The sequence below is a fragment of the Amblyomma maculatum genome, chromosome 6 (genome assembly GCF_055883805.1).
Source record: "Amblyomma maculatum isolate TAMU_Amacu chromosome 6, ASM5588380v1, whole genome shotgun sequence".
Classification (NCBI taxonomy): domain Eukaryota; kingdom Metazoa; phylum Arthropoda; class Arachnida; order Ixodida; family Ixodidae; genus Amblyomma; species Amblyomma maculatum.
The window spans coordinates 59,157,476-59,173,835 of NC_139349.1; the positions used below are offsets into that span (position 1 = coordinate 59,157,476).

Below are 16,360 nucleotides of genomic sequence, written 5' to 3' on the forward strand. Positions count from 1 at the left end.
TGGTCACAAAGGGTTCGACACCCATTTCACCCTTCTGTGTGAAAGGAAATGATTGAACCAGCGGATCCTTCCATGTCAGGGGGCCTTTCGTCGTTACGCAATACATCAAAAAGTCAGTGCCCAGCGATGTCAATAATGACTCTGGTTGGGGGGTTGACAAGCCATGCTGATCGTGAAACCGCAAAAAACAAAAATAAAACAAAACACGACCACAACAGCAAAAGACAAACACACGAGCACTTAATTTGTGTGTCTCTTTTTTGCCTGTCTTGTGCCTGCCTTTTGCAACTGTTTGTGTTTTTTGCGCTTTCACAATCAACTGACCATGTCAACTACCTACTACCACCTGTCACAGCCATGCCTATAATATGTAGGGCGCTACGCCGACAACGCGGATGCCGATAACCCCAGACATTTTTGCAGAACGGGGGATTTTATGCTGTCACGTTGAAGTACGATATTCTTGCTACAACCAAAATTGTTCGAGGGCGAGTGGAATAGTTTGCTTCCTTTATTACAAGTTTACAACATTCATTTGATTCTGGCAAGTGGATGCTTTCCGTGGTCACTTGTAGTTCTTCCATGGCACACATGATTTCAGACCTCAAATACGTTTTCTTTTGCAGAGCGTACAATCCCGGTGCAGTCAAAGAGGCCTTAAAAAGCGGCTGCTTCCGTCATAGAGATATTTCATCATCATCATTATCAGCCTGAATATACCCACTGCAGGGCGAAGGCCTCTCCCATATTTCTCGACTCACCCGGTTCTGTGCTAGCTGCATCCACTTGACACCTGCGAACTTCTTAATATCATCCGCCCACCTAACCTTCTGCTGCCCCCTGCTACGCTTCCTTCCCTTGGAATCCAGTTTGTTACCCTAAGCGACCATCGGTTATCCTCTCTTCGCACTACATGTCCTGCCCATGCCCATTCCTTCATCTTAATTTCCACTAGAATATCGGTAACTTGAGTTATTTTTTCTGACCCACACTGCACGTTTCCTATATCTTAATGTCACCCCTACCATTTTTCGTTCCATAGCCCTCTGGGTTGTCCTCAACTTAAGTAGGACTCTCTTGGTTAGCCTCCACGTTTCAGCCCCACGTTTCAGCCCCATCTCACAGCCCCATAGAGATATGTAAGGCAACGTAATTGTCATGAAATAAAACCATTGTTTTCTTTTTGGCGAACAAAATTTACCTGCAATCTTTATGGCTCCAACTCACCATGCAGGACTCTGTTGAAAAAACGGCCGCAGGCCTTTTATGTGGCTTTATTGGTATCCGTCTCAAGCTCGATCATATCTTCCAATGAGCGCATGTTAACTACTGATTACATTTTGAGAGGGGTCAACTTAGTCATTGAGTTTTTGTGTCACTAGAACGTTACACCATGTTTTGTGGTTCCCTTCGAGTTCCAGTTGTGTTCTTCTTCCAGAGCACAGCAAGGAACGGAAGCGATAATGGAAATTCTGAAAGGGAGTTTTACAGGAAGGCGATAGTGAAAAGTCTCTTTCCCTGCTCAAAGAAAATCTCATCCACCTTAATTTTCTTCGTCAGGTTAACTAGAGCGCCAAAAGCTCCATGCTCTAACGCTGAGCTTTCGGGTGATAGGAATATTTCGCGCACTCAGTCCCTTCCAACAAAAATAAACCAGGGGATGAAAACGCAGTTTTTCGAGTCATTTATTACGCGGTCAGTTGACACCACTGTTATCAGAAGATCTTGTCTGCCACATCTTTAGCTTGCGCAGAAACTACTTTCTGCTACTGTTTTTGGCTATCAGGTACGGAATCCGCTTGAGTCAAACTAAGAAGCTAAGTACAGATTTCTTTATGTCAGTGTTTTATTTAGAGCTCGTGGTTTACTTCTTTGTGTGCACGTTTTTTTGATATTTTTAATATTTCTGCATTGTGGAGGTGAGCCATTCTACCTGTACCATCATTGTTGATTATATTCGCTACGGCAAACAACCAGCACAAAAGGTCTATCTCGCAGAGGACTTGCTTCACCGCTGTCTCCACCCATATGCGAAAGCTGTTCCTCAGCGGTGAATGTCCACTTCAAGGATGCGGGATTAAAGTGTGGGCAAACACTTTTAGTGAACACAATTAGTTCTAGAAAGCACAGTTAATACGTTCAGCTTGTGCACAAGACAAAATTGTTTTCCTTCCCCAGAAATTGCCAACGCCCACCCCAGGCGTCGCTGTTTCACCACACCTTGTTTCGTTTTTTGCACACTAGCTCCCCCCTCTCCCTAGCGGAGTAATTATATTTGACTTTTTTGGAATTTATTATCCTTTTGCACTCTATTCGTGTTGTAATGTGTGCTGAGTCAGTGCTCTCCGGCCGTCTTTGTAATGTGGCGAGACTCGCATAAAGCAATTGTAGATTCCTCAGTCAGTTGGTGCTATGCGATATAATAAACTGTCAGAAAATTTTACAATAAGATAACATCGCTGATATGTCCTTGCGATTTCTTTCTTCTACCGAGCCCTGTAGACTAAGCCTCTGAAGAGTCTAGAGAAAGATATGAGTTGTCTATCTGTGCAACAAACAAAAACGCTTTTGTTTTACCGCTCGTGTCTTCTTGAGAAGGTTTGCTTCTTTTAGAAGCATAAAATTGTTGCAAAAGTTAGCAGGTCATTGTTTGCTCAGAATTAAATAGTTTTGTAATATAATGCGTACGTCAGAAAGAGGAAGGGAAATAATTTTTATTTAGTGTAGAAATGTTTGCAGGAAAGTGCACGCTCTAGTGCAACAATGGGCAAGTCGGTACGGTGAATCTACTGCTTCTAGAAAGCCAGCAGAAAAACACATCGAAACTAATTGAGCAGCACCAGTTTATCTAATTTGTATAGCGATGTACGAGGTTCGGAAAGTAACGCACTTGACCTAGATCAACGTCTTTACTCATAAAACGCTCTGCGTTCGATGAGTCACTCTTTTGGGCACCAAGTTACTAACCTGTAAAACAGCCTTTGAGTTTATTGATTTTCAGAGATCTTTATTTTCTAGATATTGGAAAAGCGCGTGGCGCTTTTGTGACAAACAGCAGTTGTAATTAATCTCCTCCTCAAAGGAAGTGGTAGTACCTATGGTTCCTTCTCCCGTTTAACTTCGCGGTCTACCTTTCCGGTGAACGATTACTTAGAGACTAATTATACGGCGAAATTTTCAATTAGCCCCTCTTTTGAGAGCCATGTCCTGCTCACTGATGAGACACTTTCTCGTACACACGACGACAGCCATCGTCCGCGCACACTTCATTTCTGGAAGCTTTGAGCAGTAGGTATTCTGTTCTTCATTTCAGGCTTCTTCTGTATATATTCAGTTGCGGAAATCAATTCGCCCGGTAGAAAAGAAACAGAAAAGCTGGTTTATTCGCTCTCCACGGCAGAGCAAATTGTGTGTTGTTGTTTTTTTAGATTATTTAGACTCATGCTTCGGTTCAGGCTTCTTAGAGAGCGAAAAAAAGGGAACGCTTGTTTGATCTCGCCTGCTCATCGGTCTGTTTGTGAGGGTAAAGAGGAGGAAAATATAGGCGTACGAAAATAGAGACGCAGAACAACCTTCAAAAAGTTTTCACTTTCTGTATTCTCTGTCTTTTTTTTTTTCCGATCGTTGGGAGGGTGAAGAATTTTGGAAGCGTCGGATGGACGTTAGTTGAACCATGAAAGAACCGTGCCGCCGTTCCTTCCTGGTCAAATATTCCCAAAAGAAACCTCGATTCGTGAGATATTTCGTTTCAGATAGCTCACATTCTCAGCAAACATACTGCGCGCACCATCGTTTTCTCGTAGATGCCTTTGAAAGTTTCCAGCATGTAGGAGCAGATACGTGTAGGCACAGATTGGTTACAAAGGTTTCGTGCTGACAAATTTTATTTGATCACTTCCCACATTCCCAATATTGCGAGGCATAAGGAATCAATCAATCAATCAATCAATCAATCAATCAATCAATCAATCAATCAGTCTTTTAATGAGCACAGGAGCAACCTAAATAAGAATAAATATGCACACGCAAGCGTTACACGCACCGATACAAGACAAAAATGGAACAAACAACGCATGAAATGGAATTTAGATAAAATGAGGAAGATCCCTTAAAAGCATGGCACTAAAAAGCATCCAAAAAAGGAAAGAAGAAACTACAGTCAAAAAGAATAAAGGAGTGCAACTAATTAAAGGGATACAAAGAATGAGAAAAGAACCCACATTGTTAGGGTTAAAAACACGATGAAAACCGGCTAAAATAATTTTGAAAGTATAGATAAAATTAGACTAGAGAAAAAGGACAATTGAAGTAAATACAAATGGTTTTAAATACGAACTAATACGTGATAAAAAGGACTTTATGTTCAGAATAAGTCACTACGAACTTCAAAAAAAAAAAAAAAAAAAAAGAGTGCGACTTCCGAAGATACACGTGAGGATAAAAAGAACTAAACAGTGGTTGAATTCTATCCGGAGGGGAATGGGAATGAAGAAGCGGCGAAACTTGAAATGATCTGAATTCCCTCATGCTCTACGGCGGAATTCACAGTAGGGTGCACCTAAACAATCTCAGAGCACATAATATGGCCATGAAAGAGTTTGTCCAAGAAAGGGATATCTGCCTTGACACTGCGGCAGTCAAGAGAAGAAAGATGCGGCGAGTTACTTCGTGTGGAGCGAGAGCTGGAAATAGTGCAGGAGAAACGATGTTGAAATATGCACAAAACCTCATGCTGTACTCTTTCGACTTTGTCACCGTTCGATTACCAAGTACCATTCCAAACAACAGGCGTATACTCCAAAAGCGACAAGCATAAGGACAAGTACAGCTTTAAGAAAGGAAGTGGGGAACTCTCTCAAAAGCCTACAAAGGAGGTGGAGTGTGCGCATAACTCGCTGAGCAATGCGTTTAGTATAAGAGGAGAAGCTGAAGGTCCAGACGAAAAGTACCCCGAAGTCGCTAATTTCATCAGCCCTGGACAATATATTAGAAATTACAGAATAAGGGTAAATAAAACTATGCGTTTTACGAGTAAATGAGAACCATAGTTTTCGAATAATTGAGATCAAGCCTATTCTTCCTGCACCAATAAGAGAAAGCAGATATGTCTGATTGCAAGGACTAGCAATAATGAATAGAATGTATCACCTTGAATATCTTCATATCGACAGCATAAACGAGAAAAGAGGAGTCCTTGACCACAGAAGAAACGTCATTCATATAAACAGAGAAAAGAAGCGGGCCTAATACTGAACATTGAGAAACACAGGCGGCAGGGCTAACGAAGGAGGTCTGCCCATTGATGCTGACAAACTAGGAGCGATCAAGGAGATAGCTACGCAATAGGGTTACGATTGAGACATTGATATCAGGAAACAGAAGCTTCTCGAGAAGTAATTAGTGACAACACGGAAAACGTCGCTCAAATCCCAGCGCACAGCAACAAACTGTACTTTCTGAAGGACTGCAGTAGAAGTATACACCATAAACGTGACTAGAGCAGTTGTAGCAGAACGACCCGAAGTGAAGCCAAGCTTAGTAGGTATGATGGCATGCTTACGATGCAAGAAAATTCAGTATGTAATCATAGTAAAAATATTGATGACAATGTTTCTATTTATAACCTTTATTAAGTTAACTGCTCGCCTTGAAGCACGTCTAAGAAGAAATTCTAATTTGCCATGTGAACGACATAGTCAAAAGGGATAAATGCCTCACTAGCTAAACGCATACTGACGAACCATAAGCGGAATTAGATGCTGGATAAGAGCTGTACGGCATGGATTTCGCACTTGCTTCTGATAACGCACTCGACGCCCGGGTTGGCACCGGTGAACGCTACAACATGTCCGCCAGCAGCAAGTCCTTGCCAGGAACGAGCTGCAGAGTATAATTTTATTGTATTACCCTAATAAAAAAACGCTGCAATCGCTGAGGCATGTCTGCAATGCTCTTTGGGGAAACTGCCATCAAGGCCCCTTGGTCAGTTTCGATCAGTACCTTGAGTCCATAAACAAAATGATGGAACTTTTTACTTGCGAACAGTATCGAAAGCGATTCCTTTTCAATTTGCGAATAAGAAGTTTCGCAATCTGTTAGGGTCGTTGATGCGTACGCCACTGGGTACCAGTCACTGCCATATCGTGGCAGTAGTGAAACGCCTAAATGAGTCCCACACTGTAAAAACAAAAACACCTTATTAGGTGTTTTCGCATGTCTATAACTAACACCCATGCACCCTTGAAAAAAAGTGGCTTCAGAGTGCCAGTACACCCTCAAAGATGGTGCTTCGGTTGGTCATAACACCCTTCTATGGGGCCAATGCACTGGGGTGTTTTCATCACCTTTACACCCTATTGCAGGGTGGAAGCAGTGGCATTGCACCCTTACACCCCTTGATAAAAATCAGTGCGGATAACGTCCATATACTGCATTCCCTAATTAGGAAATATTTTTGCCACTACACGTTCCTAATGCTTTTCCTATGTACACATTTGCAATCAAGCTTAATGGTATTCCTTTAACCACCTATAATGCCAAATGAGCATGTAGAGAGATGCTGCATGCCATTATTTTGACATCACGAATGGCCCATCAAATTCACAGAGCATGTTACAAAAAAATGTCACACAGATGGAAACTGGAAGTCTTTTATTCGGCATAGAAGGGTCAGGGTTCGGGCTAGTGGGTGCTCGGGTGCTGGTGGAGGGGGCAGGGGGGCACTTGTGTTCTGTTTCTTCATTGATGCGCGCTATGGAACCTCATTTATTTAACAATACTGCCACTCTCCACCTAGAGCCTAGCAGACGGGCAGAAACATACATGTTATGTACGTAAATACCTAAAAAAATGAAAGAAGCAAAACAGTTCCAACAAATGCAGACAACAAAGTATACAATTTTTTTCAAAAACAGAACCGAACAATGAACACAACAGCATGGTGACATTTCTTAAAAAACAACAACAAAACTTTTAGTCGTATGCAACAATAATCGCAGTACACAATATTAATCCTATGCTTTGTCAGTGTCAACGCGTGCGCTTGCATAAAATTCGGCTTTAAGCGATGAAATAAAGCGTCGTGCAGCGCATCTTGGCTTCGAAACGCAGACGCCCAAAAAGAGGTGCTCTATAAAGCAGCACAAATTGTCGGACCCCTTGTCATTTGTCAGATTGAACAGCCAAAATCGACCCATTATTGGAACAATACCCTAAGTAGAGTCGATGACTCGAAGAAGCTTCCGCTGCTCAATGAAGGAAAAATGCTCTTCAGCTTCTTTGATGCTGCTCCGAGTATATCCGACGCACGGCGTGGCAGGCTTTTCTTCCTGTTCCTTGATAAAATTGTGAAAGAAGTACATAACAGAGCAGCTGTATAAGTATGCACTGCACCTGGCAAAAAGCAAATTCAACATATTTTCTACTCCATATTTAGAATACGCCAATGCCCCTTTAGTGTACAGCAATGTGCTGGAAAAGGGCCCTATCAGAAACCACTGGTGGTTATCTCACAATTAACGATGCAGAGTATACTGTTATGGTTGGTTCAGGAGGCACAAAGCCAGCAGTCCGATCAAGTCATAAAAGAGAGCACATAAGGTCAACCCATTTTTATTCATGCAGCATGCTGTTGCATGGTAATTTTAGATTATGCAAGCTATTTTATCAAACAACAATGGCTACACTCATCAAAAGCACCTGGGTTAGAGAACTTCTATGCTGCCCCACGAACTTTTAATTTCACATGACCTGGAATGCTTATTATGATAGTTAAAAATGTAAATAAACAATAAACAGCACTGGAGCACGGTGTTTACTACTAAAATATTAACAGCTGGCTCAATTGAAGGCTTCACATAAGGCCTACAGCATACCCTGCACTGGCCAAGTAGATACTGCAGAACCAAACAAAAAAAAAAACGTGGAAAGAGCATACTTAGTGATGGGGCACTACAAAAAAAAATGCATGTAATACATAACACATAATGCATTTCTGAATTTTTGCACATCTTCTTGTGCTAAGTATGAACCAGCCAAGCCCTAGGTCATCGAAATGCTTCCTGAAGTGTTTACATTTAAGGTTTAGTAACAAGGAAAAAGTGTTCTCGCTGCTCTATGTGGCAGTTCTGAAACTTCATCACACATTATTCATTGAAAGTGTACACTGGAGCTTTGAGTTGAGCGACAATTACATGTGCAACAGCAGAGCATTACCAAACAAGCAAACAGCAGAAGCTCTAAAAAATGTCAACACTGAAGCATGGCATGTTAAAACATTTTCCACGCATAGCACATTGTATGCATAGACATCCAGAACATCAGTAGTGAGCCTCAAGAGGCGGCAGGAAGCTCAAGTGTTCAAGAAGTTGTAACCGTTATAGCGGCAGGCAGTCTGAGCACTTTAAAATACTAAAGGTTCGAATACTAAAAATAGGCTGACTAACTTGAACTGCAAAAATAACAATTTGGATTTATTGAGAATGTTTACTATAAATGAGAATGTCTATGACAGTGCCACATGGTTAATGCATGAAATGTTAGCATCCGTAGTTGAAGGCATTATATTTATACAGCATGAACTTTGAAACACAGCAGTATTTTCTCCCAACCAATGTGGTAAACCTAATCTCAGAAGAATTAAAATTATTACATCATTTCAAACTTGGCTAGCAAATTACAGCATTTTTAAAACAACTGTTAAACTGCATTACCCACCTTCAGAAGCCTGTAGGATAAGACAATGTGGCAAATATTTCTTTTGAAGCAGTCTCAGATTATATATTCCAGACATTAGGAACGTGTTAGGTACTAGCATGCATGAGCAGGTTGAGAGACCCCTTTCCAGCACATGCTAAACCCCACCAAGCTGCCTGCAAGAGCCATCTGATAAAGCGCTGCTGGTCCACTGCAGCAGAGTGCTTAGTCAAATGGCACACTGCACCAATCTTGACATTACCAGTGCTTCATCAGGTGACTCTTGTATGCAATACGACGTGGTAAGCATGTGATGGCAGGAGTATCTTAAAAGTGCTTTTGAATGTACTTATAGTGCAAATAATCCTTTCACAGCAAAGAATTCACAGTTGTGATGAAAACTTGTGTAGTATTTCTATTTGAATTATGAATCACTAATACATATTACAAGTTAGACTGTAAACCATTTTAGAAACAAAGAAAATTCGCTAGTAATGTCGGTTTCAAGTAGGCTTCCTGAATATTCAAATGACAAAGAGAAAACTTACAAATGATACAAACATAACATCCAGAGCTCCCGGCTGGTTCCCAATGTTTGCCAGGAGTTGCAGAATGCATACTGTTTGTACATCTACAATAGAAATAAGCAACAAAACAATGGTGTACCTCCTTGTAGGTAAAAAGAGACAGCCGAGTTTTGAGGCGATAATTTATTGTCTAATTTAGGAAGGCAAATAAACAAAATTGAAAACATGTAGAGGCACGCAAACTGAAAGCCAAACATCTGACAGCAAAAATTATCAAAGCTTGTGAAGATTTGAATCAGGTATCACCTAATTCTCTGCTACTAGTTGAACAGATTCGAAAAGGCTGCAACATTACAATGGAGAAGAACAATAAGTAATTTAAATTTAGCTAATGCGAAAATTGTTACATATGAAGAAATGCACAGGCTAGTTATGGTTTTATGATTCTTTCTGATGCTCAGCCATGTTTTTAGTATATCTATAAGGCAATGCAAAATGGCAAAAATGTAGGCATTTAGCGAAAAACTGCCAATTAGATAGCACATGCAGCAAACAGAAGGAAACAGCTTAATACTTACGCTTCTTTCTCCTTTCACGCATTTCCTTAGAACATACTTCGAGCACCCGGGCAATGTCCTTTTTTCTTGCACGAATGGTGTCTTTCAAAACCAAGCCAAGTGTCTTGCTAAGGCCAATTTCAACTGCCTCTTTGCCGTCCTTCTTGATCAGCATGTTGACGTCATGTAAGAACTGCAAGTTTGTGTGAATGGTAGCCATAAAGAATTCATTTTACTCAATGTTTCAAGTAACTCAATATTAAACATCATTGTACAAAAGCTAAGGCAATTGATGCCTTTGTACATATCTGAAAAAAAAAAAAAACCGGCATTAGCAAACAGCAAATACAAATATTTACTAAGGTTAGAAAACTGCAAAAACCATCAGTATTTTGCCACTCATCGCCAAACTGCAAGCAATATTAATTAAAGTCTAATATATATAAAAAAAAAACAAACCAAAAATTATGATCCTCCTTCCCTCAACTTGGCACACGGCTGAATGGCAATAAAATATGTAATATATCTCCAAATTAAGGGTCCCCGCTCAGCTTTAAAAAGTAGGCTTCAATTCTTAGAGACAATCTACAGACATGCATCGTTAGCATATGAAAGTCAAATTGTTTTCTGGGCCCTTTAAATCAGTAAACTGCTTTCAACACATACATTACAATTTTTTTATAACAGTAAGTCACAAATTTGCCTGCAATATGCGCACTGTGATGAGCAAAGAAGGTAAACATATGCGACTAAGGCTATGATAACCGCTTCATATGTACATTTAAGCAAAAGACAAAAAAAAAGTAAACATCTGGTCAGAATCAAACTCTGTAATAGCAACATCCGGTACAATATTTGGCCGCAGAATTCAAGCTGTCGACCTCTACTTGAATGTTGAGGCATCAGTATGGAATATCCATTTATTCTAGTCTAAAGACACTACAAAAATCAAGTAATGCGGTCAAACAGTTATGTTGAAATGTGACCGCAAAAATAATGAAAACTGGATGGTGTGAACCACATCAGCTGACTTAGCACGTGTACAAGTGCCTTAATTGAAGTCTTGCTGAAAATAAAATACGTACCTAAATTATTCTTCGAGAGCGAAAGTAAACGCCATAACAAAAGCAGCATAATAAAAATGCAAATTCACACTCCATGCAACCGTAAAATATGGTCCCCGTAAAATAAAAAATGCTCCCATTGTGATTAAAAAAAGGCAAATCCAGACGCGGGGAAGTTAACATAGGCTGATGATAGCGGCATATAGTTTACGCAGTTTGGAATAAACTATTATGCAACCAGGCCGGCCGACCAGCGCACTTGGATGCTGAGAGCACGAGCGCAGAGGCGTGCCGCGCTGAACGGCCGCCGAGAACGAACATAGCCTCCTCGAACAAAAAGTTTAAACAGAAGGGCTGCGGAAGGACGCTCCCCGAGCAGCAGGACGATGCGCGCCTATGCTCCGAGTAAATAAAAAAAAGGGGTGGGGGGGGGGGGGGGGGTCGCAGCGCTCCGAGTGAAAGATGACGACGAAGCATGAACGAGGTTTCAGGAGAGCGAGCGCGAAGTGTAAGAGATAAGGGAGGAGGGGGGAGGGGGGAGTCGAGAGTGCTAGGAGAATTAAGGTAGTACGCCAACATGACCTTGCCGCACGAACGGAAACGGTAGAACAAAACCAAGTCGTTGCGAACTGAACGCAAGTATCAAACTGTCAAGAAACGAAAATCGTTTCGTGAACCTCCTGCGCGTACAAAATGCAAGGAAACGTAGCACATACATTATTTCTGCTCAAGAAAGTTGAGACTGATGTTCTTGCGCGAAATCTGCGTAACTCGCCGCGACATCTACCACATGTGCGATGTCATTTTGGCAGCCAGGTGAAAACAAGCGCGTGTCTCACGTTTTCATTTCTGCACATTCTGGAGCGTTCCGGCACAAAAAGACACAGAATGCAGCAATCCGGTAGGACACTGTTCCCACAAAGCGCAGTATGCGTGAGAATAGGCTTACCTTTACAGACGATTGCGTCAGCCGCAAAGTACGCTGTCCGCCTTCGTATCACCGGCACCGAACCAACTAGTGCGATTTCAGCGCGAGTGCAATGTAGTCGGCGCATATACCTCTCAGTCACGCAGAAAACAAAAATTGTCCATGCCTTCTTCTTTCGAACATCTCAAACATAAAGCGGTGCAGCAGTCCTTCGGCCTGAGCAAAGCAAAAAGAAGCCCGGACACTTGCCGACACGATAAATGCCCGTTTGCGTTAAACACCACATGTAGAAGGCACTTCACAAGCGTACACACTTCTGTAACACATATGCATGGGAAATGCAACACATTTCACGAGGGTACACAATCGAAGAAGCACATTCAGCATTCGCCGAAACGTGGTCGAAACGCACCCCACAAAGCTAACGACCATATTGTGAAATTTGAAAAGAGCGTTCGCATGACATCGTCGTGTGCTGTGCGATGTCAGCGCACGTTAAAGATCCCCAGGTGGTCGAAATTACTCCGTAGCCCTCCACTACGGCTCCTCTTTCTCTCTTTCCACTTTCATTCCCACCTTCCTCCCTTCCCTTACGGCGCGGTTCGGGTGTCCACAGAGCAAGTGTGACAGTTACTGCGCCTTTCCCTTCCTGTGAACCAATTTAATTTAATTAGCTACCGGCAGCCTCCTGGCGGTGAAATTTTGTTTCAGTTTCTGTTTCATTTTTAGAAAGCACTCGTGTGTAATTTTAATTTTAGCGTTACTTTTGGTGCTTTATTTAGGTGTTGGGTTATATTAGCAGCGCCGCTTGTGTATAAAAGGCTACGAAGTTACGCAGCCATATACCCCCAGCATGTTAGGTGATATTGCTTGCCCGTAACACCCTAAGGCATATTCTCCAACCAAAGCACCCCTTTGGCATGCAATAGGTGATTTCCAATGGCACGAACACCCTAGACCCAGGGTGTAAGGCTGTTTTGAATCCGACAAATGCCCAAAAAGGTGTTTTTGTTTTTACAGTGCAGAAGCGTCCGCAGTAATCTTCGTTCCCTTCGCTTCATAAAAAAGCGCGAGTAACGGAGGGCTTATAAGTGCGTCTCAAATCTGTCTACTCACTCTGATGCTCCGCAGTGCTTTCAAACATGACGTTTTCTTTTACGAGGCCCCGCAGTAATACAGTCTTATCACTCAGGGGCGGACGCACTACTTGCGAAAGTAGTTATCAACGCCCACCATTCTGAGCACCGAGTGTCTATTTGTCGGCGCCGGCAGCGAGAGGATGCTTTCAACTAAGGTGAGACCGGGATGTAGTAAGTCTTGCTCACATATTACGCCGCACAAGAACACAATTTCGTTTAACCCAAACACGCATTTCGGCATTTTAAACGTCAGGCCCACATGGTCTGCCGGCTGCAAGTCGGCATGGAGGCACTTGTTATGCTGCGGCTCAATGTCGCCACACACTAAGAATGACATCAATGTATATGCGAACGCCTGAGAGTTCTTAGAAGATTTCAGTTAGGGTTTTCTGTAAAACTTCACGCACTGATGAAACTCCAAAAGGAAGTCGCTGAAATCGGTAACGCCCAAATAGTATCGCAAAAGTGCACTCTCGCGATGTAGCTTCGTATAATGGAATTTGATGAAAGCCTTCATTCGCGTCTAGCCGGAGAAATAACTTTGCACTGCTCTGCCTTACTCAATTTTCTTGTTAATATCGTATAGTGGTCACGTTTGATCGTCTCATTGATTTTCCTCTGATCCATGCAGACACGAAGTGCTTCATCTTTCTTACGCGCTATAACCAAATGGCTTACCAATTCGGTTGTCTCATCCACCTTCTTGATTATGGAAGCCTTTTCCATGCACTCCAGCTCTTGTCGAAGAGGCTCCCGGAGAGCCGAGGGTACTATTCGCATTGGGGGCACTACTGAAACACCATCCGCACGAAGAACCATCTGGCACTGCCATCTGATACAAACCGCACCCTGAAACAGGTCTGGAAAGGATTTCTCTGGTGCTTTGTCCACTCCACCGAATCCCAGGCTTTCGACACTAGCCCAAACAGTTATGTCCGGAGCGCTCGTATGGCCTGACGACCTTTCTTAATTACGAAGAAGGTCACAACGTGTGCAACACCGTTGAGAACAAGAACATCTCTCTCAAGTCCGACATGCTTGATATCACTGCCGTTGTACGCTTTCAGTCCTGCAGTGCTTTTTCAATGAAGGTAAGGAGTCACAAAGTAACATCATGTTTGTTTGTGAACCTGTGTCCACTTTGAATCGAATTGCCTGGCCGCGTATGTTTCCGCTAACAGACCAGTTTGCACCGGTCCCGTCACTGATGCCACAAACGCCGCTATCTAAAATGTCGAACCCTTCCTTCACCTTATCTTCTTTTACTTTATGTACGGCTTTGGCTTCGCTTTCAGCATACGGCAAAATGATTCGGCTTCTTGCAAGCATAACATATATTTCCATAAACCGGGCTGTTTCCTTGCGCATGAGCCATGCTGCAATGCCAGCATCGAAAAGTTTCCTGGTCATTCTCACATTTGCGGGCGTATGCCACATGCAGGGTGTCATTCGACCAAGCAGCATTTCGCCACGTTGAGACCTCTTCCCGGCCACTTTGAACATTTTCTCCGCCTTGTGTAAGGTCAGGTTATTTTCTAGCAGCACTTTCTCTTTATCTTCGAATTGTTAGTACCTCAAACATGTTCTTATCATGAATTTTTCCAGTGTGGCGAAATTGTATAGCTTCGCCTTTTTCTTTTAACTGCCGGATATATTGCACAAAAGCTCTCCTTCATGCGCAGGCGAGAAACGTACCTTTCGTACGCTTCGTTTCCTTCAATGCAGTCCGTTTCAAACTTTTGCAACACTGACTGGTAGTTTTTATTGCTCTTACCTGCTTCGAAGGAGAAGTTATCGGCTCCCGGAACCTCTTAACCAGCGGCGCTGAGAAGGATTGCCGTCTTGGCGGCTTTCGATCTGGGTGGTGTAGTGGGCGTAGTCGTGAAGAAAGGCTCCAGTTTTTGCTTGAACGTGTGTCAGTTTCTTCGTAGGTTTCCGGAGCACTGTAGCGGCTTTGGAGGCTTCACGATATCCATATCTGTGGGGCTTCGGTACTTTTGACATCATCTAAGAAGTGGCTAAATGGAATATGCGCGCATTGCTGCAGCACAGTGCTGCGCCGACGAAAAAAAGCTGCTGTCTGATACATAATTGATATTGCCCTCCTGGCAGCTCAGCTCGTGCATGTCAATTTTGGCAAGGACTTGTTTTCACTTGATAGCTTCCATGCCGCGTCCGCAATTAATACCCTGTGCGATTGTCTATAAAATATGCATTCTGATGTTAGGTACGTTATGCTTACTGACAATTCTGATAGATTACCCCAACAGTTCTACTTTCAACCTGGGGCGTTAGAGGCTGCTATGCTTTTGGTATTTTCACATCAGATTTCTTGCTTTCTGGGAGAGCTTACCTGCGTCAGGCTGTTGTTTTAAAGCGTGCTACATCTGTTGCTTACCTCGAACGGCGCCTGTTAGATTACCGTTTGTTCCGATAACATTAACATCGTCGTCCTCATGATAAAGACAAACATCTGTAGGAGAATATTTTACTAAGCTGCAAATAATATCAGCCTATCGGAGTTTTTCCTATTTACACTGCGCAAACACGTATGCTTTTAATCTGCATTTTTTTAAATTCCATTTGAAATTTTCCCAATCCCTCACTTTTACGGTAATTTTGGTATTGAGGACATTGTCGGTATTGAGGACATTGTTAGCGGCTCACCTATTGCTCAGGGAATTCCTGCCTGGACGGTGGCCGTGTGAACTTTGAACCATACGCGGAACATCCGGGGAGTGCGTCTTGAAACATCTCAACCGACAATGTCTGCTTGCAGCGTGAAAAGTACTATGCAACTACGGACTACTGAAAAGTGCTTCAGAAGAACTAAAGAGCTACAGCAAAGTGCTAAAGAGCGACTGTAAAGTTCTAAACAGTTATAGAAAATTCTGACGTTATCACAGAACTACGGAAAATTTTGTCGTGTTTTTGACACAATTGTCTAGTTTGTTTTTTGAATGGGGTATTTCTACATCAGAGTTAGTGGGCTTGGCTACTGTGCCCAAAGATGCAGGATCGAATCCAGGCCTCCGCGGCCGCTTTTCGGTGGAGGCGAAAAGCTAGACGCCCATATGTTGTGCGATGCCAGTGTACTTCAAAGAACCCCAGATGGTCGAAATTTCCGGAACACTCCACTACAGCGTCTCTTATAGCGTGAGTTGTGTTGGGACAATGAACCCCACAAACCAACCAAACATTTCGATATTATCAAATAATAAGTCCTGCCTACATTTTAGAATATGCATCTGACGACAATCTGTACATATGTAATGCGTGAAATCAAAAAGCGTGTTGTCCGGTGTGCTAATCTTTGGAAGAAGTCTGGAGCTGATTTGCTATTGGTATACCTTAGAAAAGACTCACCTTTAATGTCGGAGGCATTAAATTTCACAATAAAATATCCCCCCCCCCCCCTCCTTATCAAAAATATAACGTTGATATGGTGACC

General features: G+C 42.5%; 1 long non-coding RNA gene across 1 annotated transcript in view; it reads right to left on the bottom strand.

Moving 5' to 3' along the window:
• Nucleotides 1–7,831: 7,831 nt before the first annotated feature.
• The window catches only part of LOC146185840 (uncharacterized), a 59,882-nt gene continuing 51,353 nt past the window's right edge, over nt 7,832–16,360 (bottom strand). Inside the window, exon 4 of the long non-coding RNA XR_014707822.1 lies at nt 7,832–7,895. This is a non-coding gene — a long non-coding RNA (uncharacterized LOC146185840). The remainder of the gene's footprint in view (nt 7,896–16,360) is intronic.